The sequence below is a fragment of the Lissotriton helveticus genome, chromosome 4_1 (assembly GCF_964261635.1).
Source record: "Lissotriton helveticus chromosome 4_1, aLisHel1.1, whole genome shotgun sequence".
Lineage (NCBI taxonomy): Eukaryota > Metazoa > Chordata > Amphibia > Caudata > Salamandridae > Lissotriton > Lissotriton helveticus.
The window spans coordinates 415,763,381-415,783,170 of NC_136063.1; the positions used below are offsets into that span (position 1 = coordinate 415,763,381).

At 48.2% G+C, this 19,790-nt stretch overlaps 1 protein-coding gene across 1 annotated transcript in view; it reads right to left on the reverse strand.

Annotated features, from left to right (window-relative positions):
• Positions 1–19,790, reverse strand: part of SPAG1 (sperm associated antigen 1) — a 906,455-nt gene that overhangs the window by 642,391 nt on the left and 244,274 nt on the right. The gene's annotated exons all lie outside the window — the stretch shown is intronic.

The window sequence follows — 19,790 nt, forward strand, 5'->3', positions numbered from 1 at the left end:
GCACGTCCGTTGGCCGATGCGGCCCCGCCCACTGCGCTAAACCGCCGCGGTGAAGCGGTTAAAGACCGTAATCAACAGAGTGGTCGTTGACCTGGCCATGGACTGATGTAGTTGACGGTGTTGCCTTCGTTCGAGCCGTAGACATGACCGTAGACAGAGTTGTCATCGATGCCGTTGACTAAGCCATTGACCTGGTGATCGTCCCCACAGTACTCATCGACGAAGCCGTCACCACGGCAGTTGTCGATGCGTTCATAGCCACTAACGTCGACAGGGATTTAGCTGCCGTTATCGATAATGGATCAGTCGACTAAGCGGTTTTTGTCAACGAAGCCGGTTTAGAGGTGTGACAGGAAGAGAAGCAGCAGGAGACTGATCAGCGTCTCTTTGTTTCCAGCCTGTTTTTCGGCAGTGGAAGGTTCATCAGCCTTCATTTTCTTTGAGGTAGAGCCCTCATTTTTACATTTCCTCTCAGCTGAGGATGGCTGAGGACTTTCTTCAACATTAGATCCAGAATTCGATCTGGATTTTTTCCGCTGCAGCCATAACAACAATCTGGCCTCCCTGTCTTTCATTCAGAGTTTTGGCTGAAAAGGTTCTGCAGTATTTACAGTCCTTAGCAGTATGCTTGGGATGAAGACTTGTGGGGGTCCTCAGAGAAGAGTCTTGCCTTCTCACAAACTGCAGGGTCTAAAAAGCCTTTTATTAGATTCCTCTGACATTTTGCAAGTAAAGTAGATTGAAAACCAATATCTCGAGATGAATTCAGTAGGGTCAAAAGTTCACTCACTGACAAACTGAGCAGAGCTCAGGGAGACTCCCTTACTCACGATGTGCAGTTAGAAATGTGAGGTATGGTGGCTCTGCTGGAGAGTTGAGGTCTAGGGCTCTTCTCTGATTGGTTAAAGTTTACACCAACATAAAGATGCTGATGGATGTTAAAGATCTTTATTTTTGATGGTTTCTAATGTACTTTTATAATACTGCTTTTATAACTACTGCAAGACTCACACCATGACGGATGGGAAAATTCAAGCATGTGAATCTATGAATGATTCAATACTGGAGAACCCCAGCAAATGCAGGAGGTTCACCGTAGTCTGAAGGTGAGAGAGGACAGCCTGGGGGGAGGACCCCTTCAACAACCAGTCACTGAGGTATGGGCAGATGACACCCCTAACCTGGGCAGATGAGCTGCAACCACTGCCACCACCTTGGTGAACGCCGAGGGGCACTGGTAAGGCCAAAGGGGAGCATGGTAAACTGAAAGTGCTTGTGGCCTACCTTGAACCGCAGGTTCATTCCTGTGTCCCAGAATGGGAATGTCAAAATACGCATCCTGCAGGTCCAACGCTGCCATCCAGTCTTCTTGGTCTAGGGCAGACAAGGCCTGAGCAAAAGTAAGCAGACTACTTCTTGAGGAAGAGAGTGACAAGCCGAAGATCTAAAATGGGCCATAACACTTTGTTCTTCTTCGGAATCAGAAAGTAGCTGGAATAACAGCCAATGCCTACTTCTGAAACCGGGACCCTCACCTAAGCTCATTTGGCTAGGAGAGACGCAACTTCCTCTCTGAGCAATTTTAAATGATCCTCCATTAGCCGTTCTTGATTTAGCAAAATAGGAGGAGAAAAAGAAAGGAAAGGCAGAGAATAGCCCACCTGAATGATCTGGAAGACCCACTTGTCCAATGTTATTGATCTTAAGTGAGGAGAGGATGATGGATTCTCCCTCCCACTGGAGTGGGATAGTCTTGTAGTCAGACTAGGAGTGCTTGGAGACGGCGGCTGCAGAGGGAAGGGTGGATGATGCCTTTTGGCCTCCATTCTATGACAGAATGAGCCAGGCCCATGTTCAGGACGATGGCTGGGATAGGGCAGGCAAGGCTAAAACCCCCTTCTGTTGCCACGAAAGGGGAAAAGGCTAGACTGGCCACGAGGTGTTGTAGAAAGGCCCAAAGATCTGGCCGTAGCATGAGAATCCTTGAACCGTTCCAGGGCCGAATTGGCCTTCTCGCCAAACAGACGAGAAACATCAAAGATCATGTCCATCAAATTAGCTTGGACAACACAGAGATGTTCTAAGCAAGGCATGGCACCATTAGGCCATCATCAATGAAATCGCTCTGGCCAGAAAATCAGTGGTGTCAAGTCCACACCTGGTGGTGAATTTGGCTGCATCTCTCCTATTTTTAACTGCCTGGGAGAGCACAGCCCAGGCCTGCTCCGGGACCTGTGGCAGCACTTGGGCATCTGTCTCCCAAAGGGAATGGGAGAAACAGCCCAATAAGCATGTGGTTTCACCAACCGCAATGCTAGGCTGGAGGAAGAAAACATCTTCTTCCAAAGTGATTCCAACCTCTTGGATTCCCTATACGGAGGGGCAGAAGGGAACAAGCCCTTGGGCGTAGAAGCATGAACCACCAAGCTTTCAGGGGTGACGTGTTGGAACTTTGGGTAGCCTGGAGCCGGGAGAATGCGGCGTGCCATTGTCCTATTCATAGGAGCCCCTGTGCTAGGCTTGGACCACGTGCCTTGTAGGACATCAGTAAGTGCCTCATTGAAGGGCAACGCGGGTTCAGAGTGGAAGCCCCAGGCTAAAGCACTTCGGGCAGGAGATTAGTCCTGATCTGCAAAGAGGACAGCTCCAGTCCAAGGACCCCAGCTGCCTTCCTTACCACCATGGCATAAAAAGCCCCCACAATAGGTGGAGAGAGCATGCCAGTATCTAGGGATGTGTCCAATCCACTGGCCTCCCCAAGTTTCTCATACCACTCCATCTGCGCTGCACTCTGGTGCTCCAATGGGTCCATAGACCACTCCTAGTCCTCTCTCGTGCCTGAGAATACTCAGGCAACAATACAGAACCCCAGGGCTCTAACTGCATGGTAATCTGCGTTGAGCGCTGGCGTGAAGAAGGATGGGGCTTGAACGGCCGGTGGGCACCGGCTGACCCATGGGCACAGACTTTGGGTCTGATGCCAGGGCCGGTCGAGTTGGCATGACCAGTGCCGTCCCTGATCCGGAATCGGATCTACGCGGCCCAACAGGCACCATGGCCGGAGCCGACATTGTAGAATCCCATGGGCCTGCTCCAGACCTCGTGGAGCCTGAAGGCTCATCAGAGGGCTCAGCTTGCTTAAATACGCAGTGCTTGGCCTCGTAAAACTCCCGGAAATGGAGCAAGGCATGGAGTTGACCCTGGCTCCGGCTCCGCAGAAATGTGCCGTGAACGTCAGTGCTCCTAACTTAGTTTGTCAACGGACGGCAGTCGAGGCAAAGATGAATCCCCTTAGACTTCTTTTTGTGCCTCTTTCCCGAGTATCTTGAGGACCTCGAGTGGGAGGAAGAGAACTTGGATCTCCGGGAGCGGTCCTGCGACCTCCTCTTCTTTGATTAGGATCTCCGCGGAGTCTCGCTGGATGGTGTCGACTGCCGGGCCACAAGGAGCTTCATAGGCCGCTCCCGCAAGGCCTTCAGAGCCATGGCCAGACAGTCTGAGCATGACTGAGTTGTGGTCATGCCCAAGACACAAAAGGCAGACAAGGTTTGGATTGGTAACCAACATGGAACAGTGACAGGCGCTGCACGGTTTAAAACTGGTCTTCCTTAAAGAAATCCCTCAACTAATGATAGAAAAAACTTCAGAAGTCGATAAAAAGTCAAAAAAGCCCAGTCAAAAAGCGACAATAGGGGTAGCTCTTGTCGGATCTGTGCTTAACTTGCGCAGAAAGAAAAGAGCTGATGTCTGCGCGCCTGGGTGGTGCCTATATACGTGACAGTGATGTCATAACTGAGGCTAACGGTGCAGACGTCAATCGGAGCCGAATGGAGTCACCCGACGCCACGCAAAGTGGAATTGCTCAAAAAAAAGTTTCCAGATCCAGCCTAACGCCTGAGAAATTCTAAGGAAAGGAATATGCAGCTAGAAGTCTCTATCAGATGTGATGTCACTATGTTACAGTTAGATTAAAAGAGATCTCACAGTTCAATCCTTTTGGGTAATACATAAAAGTAGGGTGCCCTTGGAGAAGTGTTCACTAGGAATTCTGCTTCATATAATCGAAGTCTCATTGCCACTATAATAGAAATAACATATTCCCATAAGGCTCTTCATTCTCATAAGGCTAAAATAGGAAATGTATTCATATATGGTTAAAAAACTCCCCTGGTTTATGAGATGCTCAGTAACTTATTACCTATACGAATAATGAGAAAAAAGACAAATATCCTCTACATGAACTAGAGGTACACTACAGTTGCCAAGACGATAACATGATAAACCCAAATAGAATACGTTCTCTTTGAATGCCAGCACTAAACATATACCTCAATAAAATAGCGAAACAGGCCATACTGTTACTGTTTTGATTTGGCCAAAACCAAACCCACCTTGATGCTTGATAGTATAACCACGTAAAGGTACATGGAGTATGCGTACATCATACACCACTCCATGATAGCTGCGGGACATGAGCACTAGTCCTCTTATCTGAAGTGTGAGTACCTCTTTGTCTAAATACAAATGATGATCGAGCTTAGAGCAACACACGGCCCCGCCTGCGTCAGAGAGAAGCATTACATCTAGCCTTTATCCTTTATTATTGCCCGCAAATGTGCGCATTATCTGCCCCAACCCATGAGGTATAATTATGTTTCTGTCTAGGTAAGGTTCTTTTCCCTGATTTCTAGGGCAAGAGGTAAATTTAACAGATTGAGTTTGAGGTTGCAATATGCAGGATTGCACTTACTACATTGATTGTAGTCCACGGGGCATGAGGTGATTGCATTGTGTCTGTGACATTGCATTCTGTGGTAAAAATGCAACGTACAGGCTGGCACTTGTTTAACCACACATCAGGGTTAAAGGTGCTATTATATACTGGCACATGATTGATCACTTATTGAAAGTTTTATGTTTGTTATGGTGTTGTGTATCTGTTTTTGTTGCAACTATTATGCGTTAACTGTTAGAGAGTCTGACTCCTTCGCTCTGTTGGGTCGTTACAACAGGCAAATGTGGTCTGATATAGCTCCTTACATCAAAAATCTACCACCAGATGTCAAAGATGAGGCAAAATAGATTCTACTGGAGGGTGAACGCTCCTCTTCGGAGATAATTGGTTGTGCGGTGGACAGCGCTTCCACCGGGTTCCGTCAACTGGCCGGGGCTACAGTCTTGAGGCGCCAGGGATGGCTAAAGGCAACAAATTCAGGACAGAAGTACAAACCAAGATTTTAGATATGCCCTATGACGGTGAGGAACTGTTTGGGAAGCATATCGATGAAGCCCTACTGGGAATCAAAAAAGACACGGATGCGGCTAAATCTCTTGGTACCCTTCAACACAAAAGGATGCACTTTCGTGGTGCTCGAGGCAAAGGTCAACCATCCTACCGGGAAAGCTACCAACAATACCTGTATCGAACCTATACCTCCTCAAATCAACAATACAGAACATAGTTTGTCCAGGGGCAACAACCTTTAACTACCTACAACAAGTCTTTCTTTCAGGGGTAAACAGGATGACAGAACAAGTCTACTATAGATCAATGACCTCCAACTTCTGCTGGTTACTATTTACTCACCTCCGTCCAAGATAGGGGGCAAAAATCTCCCACTTTCTAAAAAATTGGAAACAAGTTACAAAGGATCGTTGGCTTTTAGACCTGGTACAATTCTGTTATTCCCTAGAATTCATACAGACACTCCCTCTCGCTCCTCCTCAACCAATGACTCACAAGCATTTACACCTCTTGCAGCTAGAAATAGTTTCCATGATTCAAAAGGGAGCGATAGAATATCTTCCTTTCCATCAGAGGGGAAGAGGTTTTTATTTGCGGTTCTTTTTAGTGTGCAAGAAGGTAAAAAAGTGGAGACCAATTTCAGATTTGAGAAACCTGAATAAATTCCTCACGAAAAAGTCATTCTGCATGATCACCATTCAGGAAGTTTGAAGGGGCCCCTCCTGAACCAGCAGGGCCGAAGGCACACTGGCGGGAATGGGTCACTCAAATATGAGGTGCATGGCCTCAAAACTCCTGGAGTTAAACGGGGTCGCTCTGGCTCCCAGAAACTCCTGGAGGTGTGCAGCTGGTCAAGACACTGGCTCAACCACGTAGCCACGACTTGGATGATAACGCTCCCTCGTCTCGTCGGCCAACAGCTGAGGTATAGTTGTAGACTTACCCAAGTGGCCTGACAACTTTGAGTGCAACATAGATCTTGGGTTCTGCAACCGATTGCAGAACTTTTCTCTCTGAGACCATTCTGGAGGTGCTCGTCTAGCCGCCAGGAGATGGAGGGACCGCTACCTCAAGACCTTCAGACCATTTAGTAACAGTCCACCCAGGTCTTCATGTCGTGGTCGGGCTCAAGGCAACAGAGGGTCCATCACCAACATCAAGCAATTGATCAATGACAGGCACTGCAAGGCTAGAAGCGGGCCTTCATAAATGACATCTCTGCCATGCCAGTAGAAGACTTTCTCAAAAGACTTCGACAAAAGTAAAAAAAAAAAAAAAGGCTAGTAAAAAAAGTGACTGGGGTAACTCTCTCTGGATATGTACTGACTGGCGCGGAACGAAAAGTACTGACGTCAGCACACTTGGGTGGCGGCTATATAGGCACCGCGCATGTCACTTCGGGCGCAGATGACACTACGCAGAGCCAAACAAAGCCATCTACAGGCATGCAGGGATATTGCTCACGAAAAATGTCCCGATTCAGTCTGACGCCTGGGGATAATTCTAGGGCAGGAAATCTGCAGCTAGAAGTGTCTGTGGCCCCACAGGATGGGTGTAGGAAAGTATTGTCTGCTTTCACGGTTATCCCACACTTTTTGCTTACGTTTCTTCTAGCCTGAAAGGGATCCTGCTAATCAGGACCCCAGTAACTGTGCTTTCTCCCTAAATTAAGCATGGTAAGGTAAGTACTTCCGAACATTCACAATTGGATACTAGTGTACCCTTGTAAGTCTTTAGTAAATGGTACTATGGTATTTATTTATTTATTTATTTATAAAGTTTTACATAGCGCGAACTTGATCCGAAGGATATCAGAGCGCTTTACAATTTGAGGCAATTAAATAACTTCCCACCCTATTCCCCTATAAACCCACATCCCACTATGGAACTAAAAATGCTAACTTAGAACAAAAAAATGTAATAACTACTTAACATACCTACTTATAGGGTTTTTCAGTTGGACTTTATCCATTAGTCTGTGATAGTGTCATTCACATTTTTCTTCCACCCACTCCAACATGCATCAAGGGGCAATTTGTCACCACACTTCAGCTATTGACTGACTTCCCTATCAGTTACTGCATGCTGCTCTTACATAAGAAGCACATCGACGCACAAAGTAATTCCAGTCAGTGCCTAAGACTACTATGCTAATATGAACTTTTTTGAGAGCCAAAAACATTTTGACTTTAGCCAATGGTTTATTTTTTTTATTAGATCCATCCAAGAAACCCCCAACCACGCCCACAATGGAAAACTAACAGCTCAGGCTGAACATGGAACAATGTTGGCACAGTAGGATGAGCTAACACCTTGCCAGATGGGCACACTATCAGAGGGTACCCATGGCATAGGTACACCAGGGTCTCCCAAGGCTGCAGCATGTACTGTGCAACCCATGGGAGTCCATTTAAACTGTGACTACAGGCCTGCCATTGCAGCCGGTGTAATTGATGCGTACACCTCTGACAACAGATTAAAGTTTCCTTGTATCTGGGGTAACTATACTTAAAACCTACAGGTCACCCCTATGGCAAGCTCTTCAGTCCTGAGGGCAGGGTGCTCGGTTATAAGTGTGAGAGTACCCCTGCATGAGCAGACAGCCCTACAAACCCCAGAGTCGATTCTCCAGGCTTTGTAATTGCGTTCAGCCATTTTAATAAATATAGTGGACATTAGACATTAGAAGATGTCTAACTATATAGTGGCTGCACTGAACCAGGTCATGTTTGGTATCAAACATGTTAAAATCATACCCAAATACCGATTCCAGTATTGGAAATTTGATCCCATGTACTGGGGGGCTCCCTTGGGGTACCCCCCTGTACAACCGGTAACAGCTTTTCAGGGTCTGACACAAGTTACTGCTGCTGCTGACCACAGACCCGATTCTGTCCCCCTGCTGCTTAGCAAAGCTTGAGCAGGGGAAAGGTAGAAAAATAGTTATCCAGACAGGATTTTGTGAAATAGGATGGGATGGGGTGTGGGCGCTTGCCTGCACCACAAGACGGCTTTGAAGAGAACATTTGGTGCCCTCCTTGCATACTCCAGTTTAAGCTAGTTCAAGGAACCCTTCACTCTCGCTCTGGCACAAAACTAGACAAAGGACATGGGAGTATCCTCCCCTCTGTCCTGCCCCTCCTCTGGGGGATACCCGTAAGAATAACTGGCCAGTCGATAGGAGTAAACATTCACTCTGTACTCAGGGTGAGTTTCTATATTAGAAGACCTTAATAGAATGAAAATGAAGGCCTGATTGGGCCAAATGCAAAAGGTATGGAATAATCACATTTTCCTTGCAGGTCGTCGGATCATAGTTCTTGGAAGTGCACCAGATGCAGAACCTCTTCCACTTGTAGGCATAGGAAGTCCTAGTGGAAGGTCGCTTAGCCTCCTTGAGTATATCCATGCACTCGTCAGGCAGATTCAGGTGTCCATATTGCACTATCTCAGGAGCCATGCCGCCAAACTCAACGATGAGAGGTTGGAGTGCACCATCTGCCCCCGAACTTCGTGAGAAGGTCCGGCCGACACGGTAGCCGCAGGTGGGGTAGGAGAGACCTGTGAAGCAGGTCCATGAACCACCACTGTCGGGGCCACTCCGGAGCAATGAGGATCATTTATGCTCTGGACTGAGACAGCTTGATGAGTACCGTCGGAATCAGGGGAATGGGTGGAAAAGCGTACAGAAAGCTGTTCAACCAGCTGATACATAGTGCGTTCCCCAGAGTCCCCGGTTGGTAATACCTGGAGGCGAAGTCTCAGCATTTTCTGTTTTCGGCGGTGGCGAACAGATCTGCGTCTGGACTGCCCCACCTGTCGAAGATGCCTCTTAGCACCTCGTGGTTTAGAACCCACTCGTGGTTTTCTTGCACCAGCCTGCTGAGTGCGTCCGCCTGAGCATTCTGCCCACCTGGCAGATGGGTAGCCGTTATAGTCAGTCCTCTGGCTAGCAGCCAGTGCCAGATCGCCTGCGCTTCTTGTGACAGTGTGCGCGATCTCGAGCCCCCCTGCTTGTTGAGGTAATACATTGTGGTCGTATTGTCCGTCTGTACAAGCAAGGAGTTGGTCTGGAATGACGGATGAAAGGCCTTCAGTGCCAAGTGAACAGCTCTGAGTTCCAGGAAATTGATGTGATACGTGGATTCCGCCGGGGACCACATTCCCTGGATCTGTAGATGGTCTGAATGCACTCCCCAGCCGTGGGGAGAAGCATCCGTGATGATAGTCTGAATGGGAATGTCCTTGTGAAATGGAACCCCTTTGAGGAGATTCTCTGCTGAGCACCACCATCTCGGGGACTGTTGAGCATGAAGGGACAGCCGGATCCTGTCGCCCCAGCTCCCCCGCTTCTGTTCCCACTGATCCTCCAGACATTCCTGCAAAAGCCTCATGTGGAGGCTTGCGTGTGGCGTGAGGAAGATGCAAGAGGCCATTGACCCCAATAGAGTAGAGAAGACACCGTCCTCACTGTCGTAGATGGAACAGCTCCTCCGAAGGAGACACGCTTGCTGAAAGAGTATCGATGGAGACTCCCAAGTACTGTAGGCACTGGACAGGAGTCAGAACAGACTTGGACATGTTGATGTGCAACCCCAGTTGGTTCAACAGAATGGCCATCCTGTTGAAGTGCAATTGCGCTTCTTGGAGGGTGGAGGCTTTGATCAACCAGTCGTCCAGGTACAGGTAGACAAACACCTTGTTCTTTCTCAGGTGCGCTGCCAACACTGCCATGCATTTTGAAAAAGTCCTGGGTGCAGACTTCAGTCCAAACGGTAGTACAGTGTACTGATAGTGATTGGTGCCAACTAGAAAGCGCCGGAACCTCCGGTGTTTCCGTGCAATGGGCACATGGAAGTACGCATCCTGTAGATCTATGGCCATGTCTGAACTGGGGTGGCGGAGTGAGCTAAAGAACGGTGATGGATTAAACCCAGATCAGTTGACTGGGGGTGAGTGTTTGTATTGTCAACGCTCCATCCAGCACCACCTTTGGTTTTTCTCCATCTATGGCGGAAAGCCAGTCTCCTCTTTGCAGCCGAGGATAAATCTGGTGCAAAGACAGCATGCAAAACGTTTCCCTGCGAATCCATTTGTTTGCTTGTCGCAAATCCAGAATGGGCCTGAACTCGTTTGTGTCCTTCTTGTGCACCAGGAAGAACCATGAGTAAAGACCCTTTCCCCTTTGAAACAAAGGGACGTCTTCTATCGCCCTTTTTCTTAACAGGGTATCGGTCTCCGCTTGGAGCTCGCGCAGCTGGAACTGCGAGCGGACCGGTGGAATTGCTGGAGGTGGGCTGACAAAAGGAAGACTGTATCCATTGCAAACAATATTCAGCACCCACTTGTTTTGAGTAATTTTTCTCCACTCTGCCAGGTAATTTTGTATGCTTCCCTCCCACCGGAGCGGGTAACGGACGAGGGCGAAGTAGCACCTCAGGGCTTACACCCAGCCGGGTCCTTGTTCGTCGAGGAGGACTGCTGGCCTCCTCTGCCCCTCTGACGCTTCTGGAAAGGCTGCCGCTGGTACTGCCACTGTTGTTGTTGCTGCTGGCCAGCCTGACGACCTTGTCCTCATTTCTGGGAACCATACCTCCTCTGGAACGGACGGAAGGACTTCAGTTGTTCCTTTGGTTTCTCCAAACCAACGGCCTTCAATGTCACTACTTCTGCCTTCATGCGGGCCATCTCCTCATCCGCATGCATCCCGAAGAGCTTCGATCCGGAGAACGGCAAATTTGCGACTCTCTGCTGCGCCTCTGGTTTGAGAGAGGTAAGGCGCAACCAGGAATGGCGCCTTAAATTAATGCCATGGCAATAACCATGAGGCGCCAGGAGAGCTGATGACTTGATTGGAGACCATCATGCCCTCGTCCAATATCTCCTGGAAGTCTTCTCTCCTATCCCTCGGGAGGAGCTCAATAAACTGTTGCAGAGACTCCCACAAAGCGCGGTCATAGCGACCCAAGAGCGCCGAGGCACTCACCGCTTTCATTGAGGTGGCAGCCGTACCGCAAACCTTCCGTCCAGCTGAGTCCATCTGACGGCTCTCCTTGTCCGCGGCACCGTAGAAGACGGAGCAGTAGCATGCTGTTTCTTGGCTGCTGTCACAATGACAGATTCCGGTACAGGATCTGACCTCAAGAACGCCGGATCAGAATCTGGGGGCCTGTACTTATTTTGCAGCCGAGATAGAGCCGACTTCACAGAAGCTGGGGTCAGAAAAAGCTCCATGGCCGGTTCCTCCAGTCCTGGCACCAAGGGCAACAATGGGCGAGAGAGATGCGGTTTGTGCAAAGTCTCAAAGATCACAGAGGTAGATGGTGTGGGTACCGTCAATGTGATCCCTAACTTAGCTGCCCCCCTCAGCAGCACCTCCTGAAATGTCACAATGTCGTCCACAGGTGACACTCTCGTAGGAGGGGAATCCGATAACGTTGGAGAATACCTTCGGTCACTCGAGGAGCCCGTGTAACTGGACCGTGACCAGTCCCTCCATTGGCGATGACGGGAACTTGTGGAGGAGCGGTGTCTACTGCGAGTGCGATCCCTTCCTCTAGACCTTGATCTAGACCTCCTGGGCTTTGCCAGAGCCGCCCGTTTTGGAGGAGGCGGGAGCGGAGGAGTCGGAGCCGGAACCTCAGGTCGAGGTTGTGAAGGTCGGGGAGGCGGTGGAAGAGGAGGCAGGGGCGGTGTAGGAGGCGGTGGAAGTGGAGGAGGAGGCGTCGTTGCTGGAGGAGGAGGAAGCTGCGGAGGAGGCATCCTCGGAGGCAGTGGTGGAGGCGTAGGCGTCCTAGGCCTAGAAGGTGAGTAGGTCCGTGAATACTCCGAGTCCGATGTTCTCACCACTCTCCTCTTTTTCTGAGCAGGCCTCGAAGAAGATGTTCTGGAGGCAGACCACTTTGCGGCCAAGCACCGGCGCCGCCGCGACCGGGAGCTCGCCGATGAAGACGACAGACTGACCACTGAGGCAGGGGACCCCGTCCTGGTCCTTGGACGTCTCCTCCACGTCGATTTTTCTTTCCTCGATGTCGACCTCTTCGACTTTCTACTCCTCGACGTCCATCTTCTACACGTCGACAAACTCCTCGACGTCGAATGTCTTCCCTTCGACGTCGACTTGCCTCTTCTTGACATCGACCATCGTGTCGACGTTGACAGCAAATGGCGGTACAGCCTCGACGGCGAGCGCCGTTGCCTCCTGGACTCATCTCGATGTCGATGGTGTTTCGATGCCGGGGAAGTCCTCGCTGTCGACCTCGTCCGAGGTCTCGACGTCCTACCTCTCGACGTCGAGCGGCGACGCCGCTTGGACCCAGAGCCCTGGGTCGACAGGGAGCAGATGGTGGTCATACCTCTCGACACCGAAGCTATCGACGTCGACTGGGATCTGTGCCTTTTCGGGGCCTTTTCTTGACTGGGGAGCCCCCCAGAGGCCGAAGCATGAGCAGAGGACGAAGACTGAGTCCCTCCATGCCTAGAAGTCCCACCTGGTTCTTCAGGTCTCCTCTGCTCCAGGCATTGGAGACGAATCTTCTCCCTGTCACGCAGGGTCCTCCTGGAGAAACAGTGACAGATATCACAGGAGTCAGGGACATAGGTGGAAGGGAGACAGAGTATGCATACTCTGTGGGGGTCAGATTTAGCCTTCTTCCTACCACACTCAGGGCACTTGTCGAATAAAGCTGGCATTTTCGACAGAAAGAGGTGGCAAAACTGGTTAAAAAACACAGCAAATGGAAGAGGAAGACCCCAGACGTCGAGTGAAACACTCAAAACACTGGAAAAGTGCCATAAAATGGAAGAAATGCCCAAAAAGTGAGAGCTCAATGCTCCAGGGTCCTGCTAGCAGGAGCCGGAAAAAAGAACTGAAAGTAAAAGGACTTGGCTGTGCATCCTGGGATACCGACGGTCTCTGGAGAGTTCCTTAAAGGCACGGTATCCCTTTTCCAGACACATAATGGCAGCCTATGGGGGCTTGTCTGACCAACCCTTCCTCTCTATCATTTCAAGGATTTTGGTGAAGGGAAGTTTCTCTATGGGTGAAATTTGGCAATATGTGTGAAATTTGATTTTATTTGGCTATCTTTTTCACTTTAAGTTGAAGTACTGGCCAGTGTAGCCTTGTAATTATAGTCTGCATTATTTGTCTTTGATTTTCTCTTAAGTGTCTATGCAGGACTGCAAAGAAGACAGCTTAAGAGATTATTTTTGATTGCTCCGGGGTCCACGCACATGGGCGGGACTATTCACTAGATTATGACTATTCACAGTGATCCCCTATTACAGAATGTCCTCTGTCTGAATGGAGAAAAGATAATAATCTCCTTCTTTTTGGGAGAATGAGAATCAACCTCACTGTCATTGAGTTCCACCACTCCTATAGAAACATCATCTTTAACCCCATTGAAAATTAAGACCATGGGAGTCGCATCTGACTCCAAACTCTCCTTCATTTACTAAGTCAATGCTATGGCCAAATGCATTAACAGCAGCTCACTCTAAGCCAGAGACTCCATCCACTTCTCTGAAATGAACATCAGGTGGTGCAGACAAGAGGCCATGTAATGGCTCACTTAGATTACTGTAAAAGTGCGTACACAGGCTCATCAGGTTTTAGAGGCTCCAAAATCAAGCACCAACAATATGCTTGACAATATAAAAACAAGTCTTGTAAGGTCTCCGCTAGCTCCTTGTAGGTGCAAGAACAAAGTTTGAAGTTCTTTGTAGCATACACAATCCTTACTGTGGCAGAGGATTAGGATTCCTTGGAGACTGCCTGCCACTACATGTTCAATAGAAAGAACAGTCAATCTACAATAACACACCTCATCTCTTGATGAGACTTCAGAGAAAATAAACATGGAAGCTGGGTTTTGGGAACCTAGGGACCCAGACAGTGGACTCACTGAACCCCAACTCTAGGGGTGGAACCAAATTTCAACATCTGTTTCAGCAAAGGTGTGAAAACAGTATTGTTGCAGTTTGCGCTTAGCTAAATCCAACAACCACAGGGGTAGAGACTCAATAATATGAGACTAGGACAGTTTCTTCACAGACTGCCTTCTCAAAAACGCTCTCTTTCAGAACAGTCTCTAGCCACATAGTGCTTGGAAGCTCAAAATGAGATATAAGCAGCTGTATAAAAACTCTCAATAAATAATTATAAAAACCCATACCGGATTAATTTTCAATGACACAACACATCATTCCACATCTACAAAATTATCAGACTAGAAGGTTTGTACCTAAAGCAACACAGGTTAACTTCATAGATTTTGCAAGTTATACCAACAATAATGCTTCCTGAAGCTACCCTATCTGGAAAAGAGGCAATATTTATTTCTTTCAAATGTAAATGTACCCTAGAGAAATAATAAATTAAGCTGTCAACTGTATATGGCCCCTCATCACAGACTAGAAAGGAAAGAAAGGCTTAAAGTAATCCATTAAAGCAATAGAAAAAAACAAACCTACGCTTATAGTTTTACTTACTTTTTTTTAAGTGACCCTCGCAAGTAGCCCAGCACTAGTTGGAAGAGGAGCGAAAGAAACACATAGATGGCAAGGAAAGGGAAGGGAAACTGAGGAAACCAATGCAGAGAGATAGATGGAAGATGGTCCAAAGCTGGATAACACTGTGAGATAGGAAGTAGGCGTGTTAAGGAGAAGTGAACAAGGGGAAATGTACAGCTATTGTGCACGTTTCTACCTATGGGTTCAGTGAGGAAGGAATCAGAAGAACATAAAGGATGTGAGAAAGTGTGTGTCCTATCTATCTGCAGCTTTTAATACAGAACTAAGAATGCTTTGCAAATAATACCATAGTACTATAGAAGTTTCTAGCCAATTCAAAGGTTAACAACTGATATTAACTCAAGTTTGACAACTCCGCCATTGTTGGTGGTATGCTGCACAGTGATGAGTGATCAACTGAGGCAGAATTAGACAATGACTTGCAGAGCATTAGATCGGAAAATGGAAACATATACACCTACGACTAACATAGGGCAGGTCACGGAATACATTAAAGGCTTGCAATTACTACAGCCACTGCAACCTTAATCTAAGAGCCTACTGTTGTGCGTACTTTCTTTGATGTGTGATATACACTTCGTTAACAGCTATTCAGATCTTGCTACTGTTTCTGGTACCTTTCATTTCTTAAGAGTGCTCCGAATGGGCAGGATGGAGTTAGATTGAATGCCCAGTTAAATAATTCAACAAAATGGATCCTGCAGTGTCCTAATGTGACTGACTATAAGCCACATGAGAGTAATGCAAAAATCATCCTTTTCTCCTTCGACTTTAATAATATATGAACCACTGGGTTGGTTACACCGATGACCCAGACTCACTCCCAAATGCACCGCTTGAACCAGTCTCTCCTTTCTACACATATCTACTGCAAGTGACTGCCTGCTTGTTCTCCCCATTCCCTCTCGGAGGTTCCCTAGCTACGCTATGTCCCTGTAAAGTTCTCCAGTGCTTTCTGAAACTATGCATGCATTACATGAAAGCCCAGAATAAAATATATATAAACACAATTAGGACCTTAAAATAAAGTTTTTAATCATGAAGTTCTGTCAAATGTATTTTGAGTTTGATTTCGAATAAAAATAATTTTGCTGAGATGGTGAACTCCACTTATAAATGTGTATTTGTATTTATAGAGGGCAACATTCATCCCGAAGGACATCACATCGCTTGGAGCGCATAGAACGCGGTGTAAGGAAAAAGGGTATTTGGTTGCGGCGATTGGTATTCTTGAGTAATGACTAATTGACTTAGTATCTTGGAAACAGGAAGGTTTTTAGCCTCTTTCTGAAAAGCAGATATTCATCTGTCAATTGTAGGTCAAGTGGGAGGTCATTCCACTGAACAGTAGCCAATTTAGAAAAGGAGCGGTCTCCCATCCTAACTCTGGTGGTGCATTTAACCCTTGCCAGGGCCGGATGGCGTGACCTCAGGTTATGTGACGGAATGTGGAATGCATTTTGTCTTGCAAAACGTGTGGGCCTTTCTTATGCAAAGTTCTGTGAGCATGGCAGAGGAGCTTGAATTTGGCTCTTTGGAGCACTGGCAGCCAGGGTAGCTCCTTCATGCTGTCAGATACTGAACTGTATCTGCTTTTATTACAGATCAATCTGGCAGCAGCGTTTTGGACTACCTGCAGGAGAAAAAAAAGTTGTTTTTTTTGTTTGGTTTTTTATTTTTCAAAGACGTTTATTGAACTTCTTGCACATCAGGTTAAAAGGTATACAAGCAAGAGGAAAAAGAAAAACCACAGCATTTACATACATCGTAAAGGCAGTGGTACAGCAGCAGCACACCATTGAGCGTAAGGAGGAGTGGCAGGGTATGAAGCAGGAAAGGGCAGAGAGGGGTGCGAGAAATCAGCAGAATGCAGGGAGAGGGAGGTAGATCTCTACCGACCAGCACCGGCGGCCGCCACAGGTGAAGTGCCGGCAGGGAGCGCTGGATAGGTCGCAGAGGGAGAGGCAGTCCGACTGAGGAGGTATGAGACAAGAGGGCCCCAAATATCACGTGGCCGACCAGTAACTGGCGTTAGCTCCTAAAATTCTAAGAGGAGCGTCTGGCAACGCATAGCATCTTCGAGCCAAGCACTAACCTTGGGTGCGCGCCTCGACCCCAATGCATGGCAACTTTGCGAAACGCGAGAACGAGCAGCATAGCTGTGAGCCGACGGGAGGCGTCAGGACAGTGCTTCACCAAGCCTAGTAGGCAGGTCAATGGATCTGGCGAGACAGACAAGGAGGTAATCTCAGTGATGACGGTAGACTTGTTGCGCCAGTATGCAGAAACCAAGGGGCACAGCCAGGCAAGGTGGGAAAAGTCCGCTGCGGGGGACGAGCACTGGAGATGTCTGTCGCTAGAGACGAGGCCATTCTGTACAGCTGAGCAGGGGAGCGGTACAGTCTGTGCAAATATTTAAAATGTATGAGGCACATGCAGCAATTGGGAGATAAACGTTTGGTCTGCTTACAACAATACAGCCAGTCCTCCTGAGAAAGATCAATACCTAGTTCCTCACTCTAGGCAATGCAGGCGCGATCAGCAGATATTGATCCCGCTAATGTGGTGCCATAGAGCCTCGAAACCAGTTTGCGAGGGGAGGTGGAAGTGTATGTCAAGGGTGGCCCTCGAAGGGGGGGGGCTGCAGGAATGTAAGGAGCATATCCCGACAGGACGCTCTAAGTTGATGATATAGCAATGTGTCTGTTGGGCCAGATTCGGCCGGAAGCGAAAAGAAATCGCTGTTGGGGTAGAGGTCTGATAAAGTGGCCAGTCCTAGGCCAGCTGCGCATTTTACCACCCCTGCCGTGTGCAGTGAGGGAAAAGCTGGGTGGTATGCGACAGGCATGGCACCGGCAGAGAGCAAGATAGAGCATGAATATATTCTAAGACCGTCCCAGGCCCAGCGCAGGGTCTCCACCGTGTCAATCTCTTTGCGCAGTGGTTTTGCAGGGGCTAAGATAGCGGTCTGGAGCGGTAAGGGGACCGCTAGGTCAGCTTCCACCACCACGTGGGGCTGAAATGGAGTCGGGTGCAGCACGAAGTGAAGGAAGCTGGCCTGGGTACTTAGGGTGTATAATTTGAAGTCCGGGGCACCCATCCCACCGCACGTGAGGGGGAGCGTGAGAATATCATATGCAATTCTAGGCTGACGCCCAGCCCAGACGAGAGAGATAATGAGGGAGCGGAGTGTGCGGAAGAAGCGTGCCGTAAGAGGTATAGGAACATTCAGGAACAGATATAAAAATTTCAGGAGCACTACCATCTTAGCGATGGCTATGCGCCCCGCAAAGTACAGAGGTAAATGCCGCCAAAAGGGGAATCTTGGTCTCCAGCCAGTCGACTGCTCGACCAAAGTTCGCCTTCCAGAGTTCATCCACGCTCCCACTGAGCCAAACACCCATATATCTGGTGGGCCTTGATGCCCACACAAAAGGATAGTCCGGAGTGAAGGGGACAGTGGCATCCGTCAAAGGAAAGAGAATAAACTTACCCCAATTGACTTGAATGCCGGACATACCCCCAAAGCGCACCACCTCGTGTACCATGGGACCGAGATTCTCCTGAGGGTGGCGGACATAAAGTGTGACATCGTCCGCGTACATGGAGACGACCAAGACTCGGGCAGCAAAGCCCAGACCTCTCTGAGTGTGATGCTGCCGGAGCCTGGTGGCGAGGGGCTCCATAGCCACAGCGAAGAGCATGGGCGAAAGTGAGCATCCCTGCCTCGTACCCCTTGAAAGAGGGATGGGCTCCGATATCTGGCCATTGATCCATAGGCGGGCAACTGGAAGGGTGTAGAGGAGACGGACTTTGCGCAGAAAAACTGGGCTAAAGCCAAGAAAAAAGTTACTCTGGCATGCCCACATTAAGTGCATTCAAGTAGTCTGGTCTGCTCAGAAAAAGTGCTTAAGTTTTTCTGCAGTTCAGTGGAATCCAAGGGAAAAGTTTGCGGAATAGCTTCAGCCTGGCAAAACATTTTCCGCATAACCTACGCACTTAGTCCAGAATAGATAGGGCATTATCGAATAGGATGCCCAGATTTTTAGCAACTTGCTTGGGTTCAGGGGCGGTTCCCAGCGCTTGGGGCCACCAACTGCTGTCCCAGATTGAGTGTGCACCCCCGAAGAGAAAAATCTCAGATTTTCCAGCATTTAGCTTTAGGCAGTGATCTGTCATTCAAGTTGCAATTTTGGTGAGGCAATTAATTAGTTTGCTCTTAATGTCAGTGTTAGCACGCTTGTCATCAAGAGGGATCAATAATTGAGTGTCATCCGCGTATGAGCAGATGTCAAAGCCCCATTTCCTAGTGATTGCAGCTAAGGATGAGACATACGTGTTAAAAAGAGTGGGGCTTAGAGAAGCTCCCTGTGGGACTCCATGTTTGATACTTTATGATTTTGAGAAGCAAGGACCCATTTGAATTTTTTGGGTTCTGTTTTTCAGGAAGGATGCGAACCAAGAGAGGGCTTTCAAATGCAATCCTTTTTCGTGGAGAATTCTTTAGTAGTTTATTATGGGATACGGTATCAAAAGCTCAAAAGTAAGATCCAAAAGGATCAGTGCTACGGCTCTGCCTTGATCCACTAAGGATCTGATGTTGTCGGATACAGCAAGTAATGTGGCCTCTGTGCTGTTGTTGGTTCTAAAACCAGTCTGAGAGTGGTCCAGGAGGTTATTGGTTTCAAGAAAAGTGGTGAGTTGTATAATGACCAATCTCTCCAAGACCTTATATCTGAGGTCTTCAAACTATTTGATGCCGAGACCCCCTTGTCAAATTTTTTTAGGCGTAAGGACCCCCTTCTGATCAAAACTTTCTAGAACCTAGTACTCCTCACCATCGACAACTATCAACAATCATAAACGCCCCAAATTCCCACAGCAAATAATTTTTACTGTGGGGAAATAATATTAAACACAGTGTTTAGCAAACGAAAGGGCAGTGAGCGTGGGGGTAGAGTCAAAGGTGTAGCTAAATACAAAGGGCCTTATTTATGAGGAATTGGCA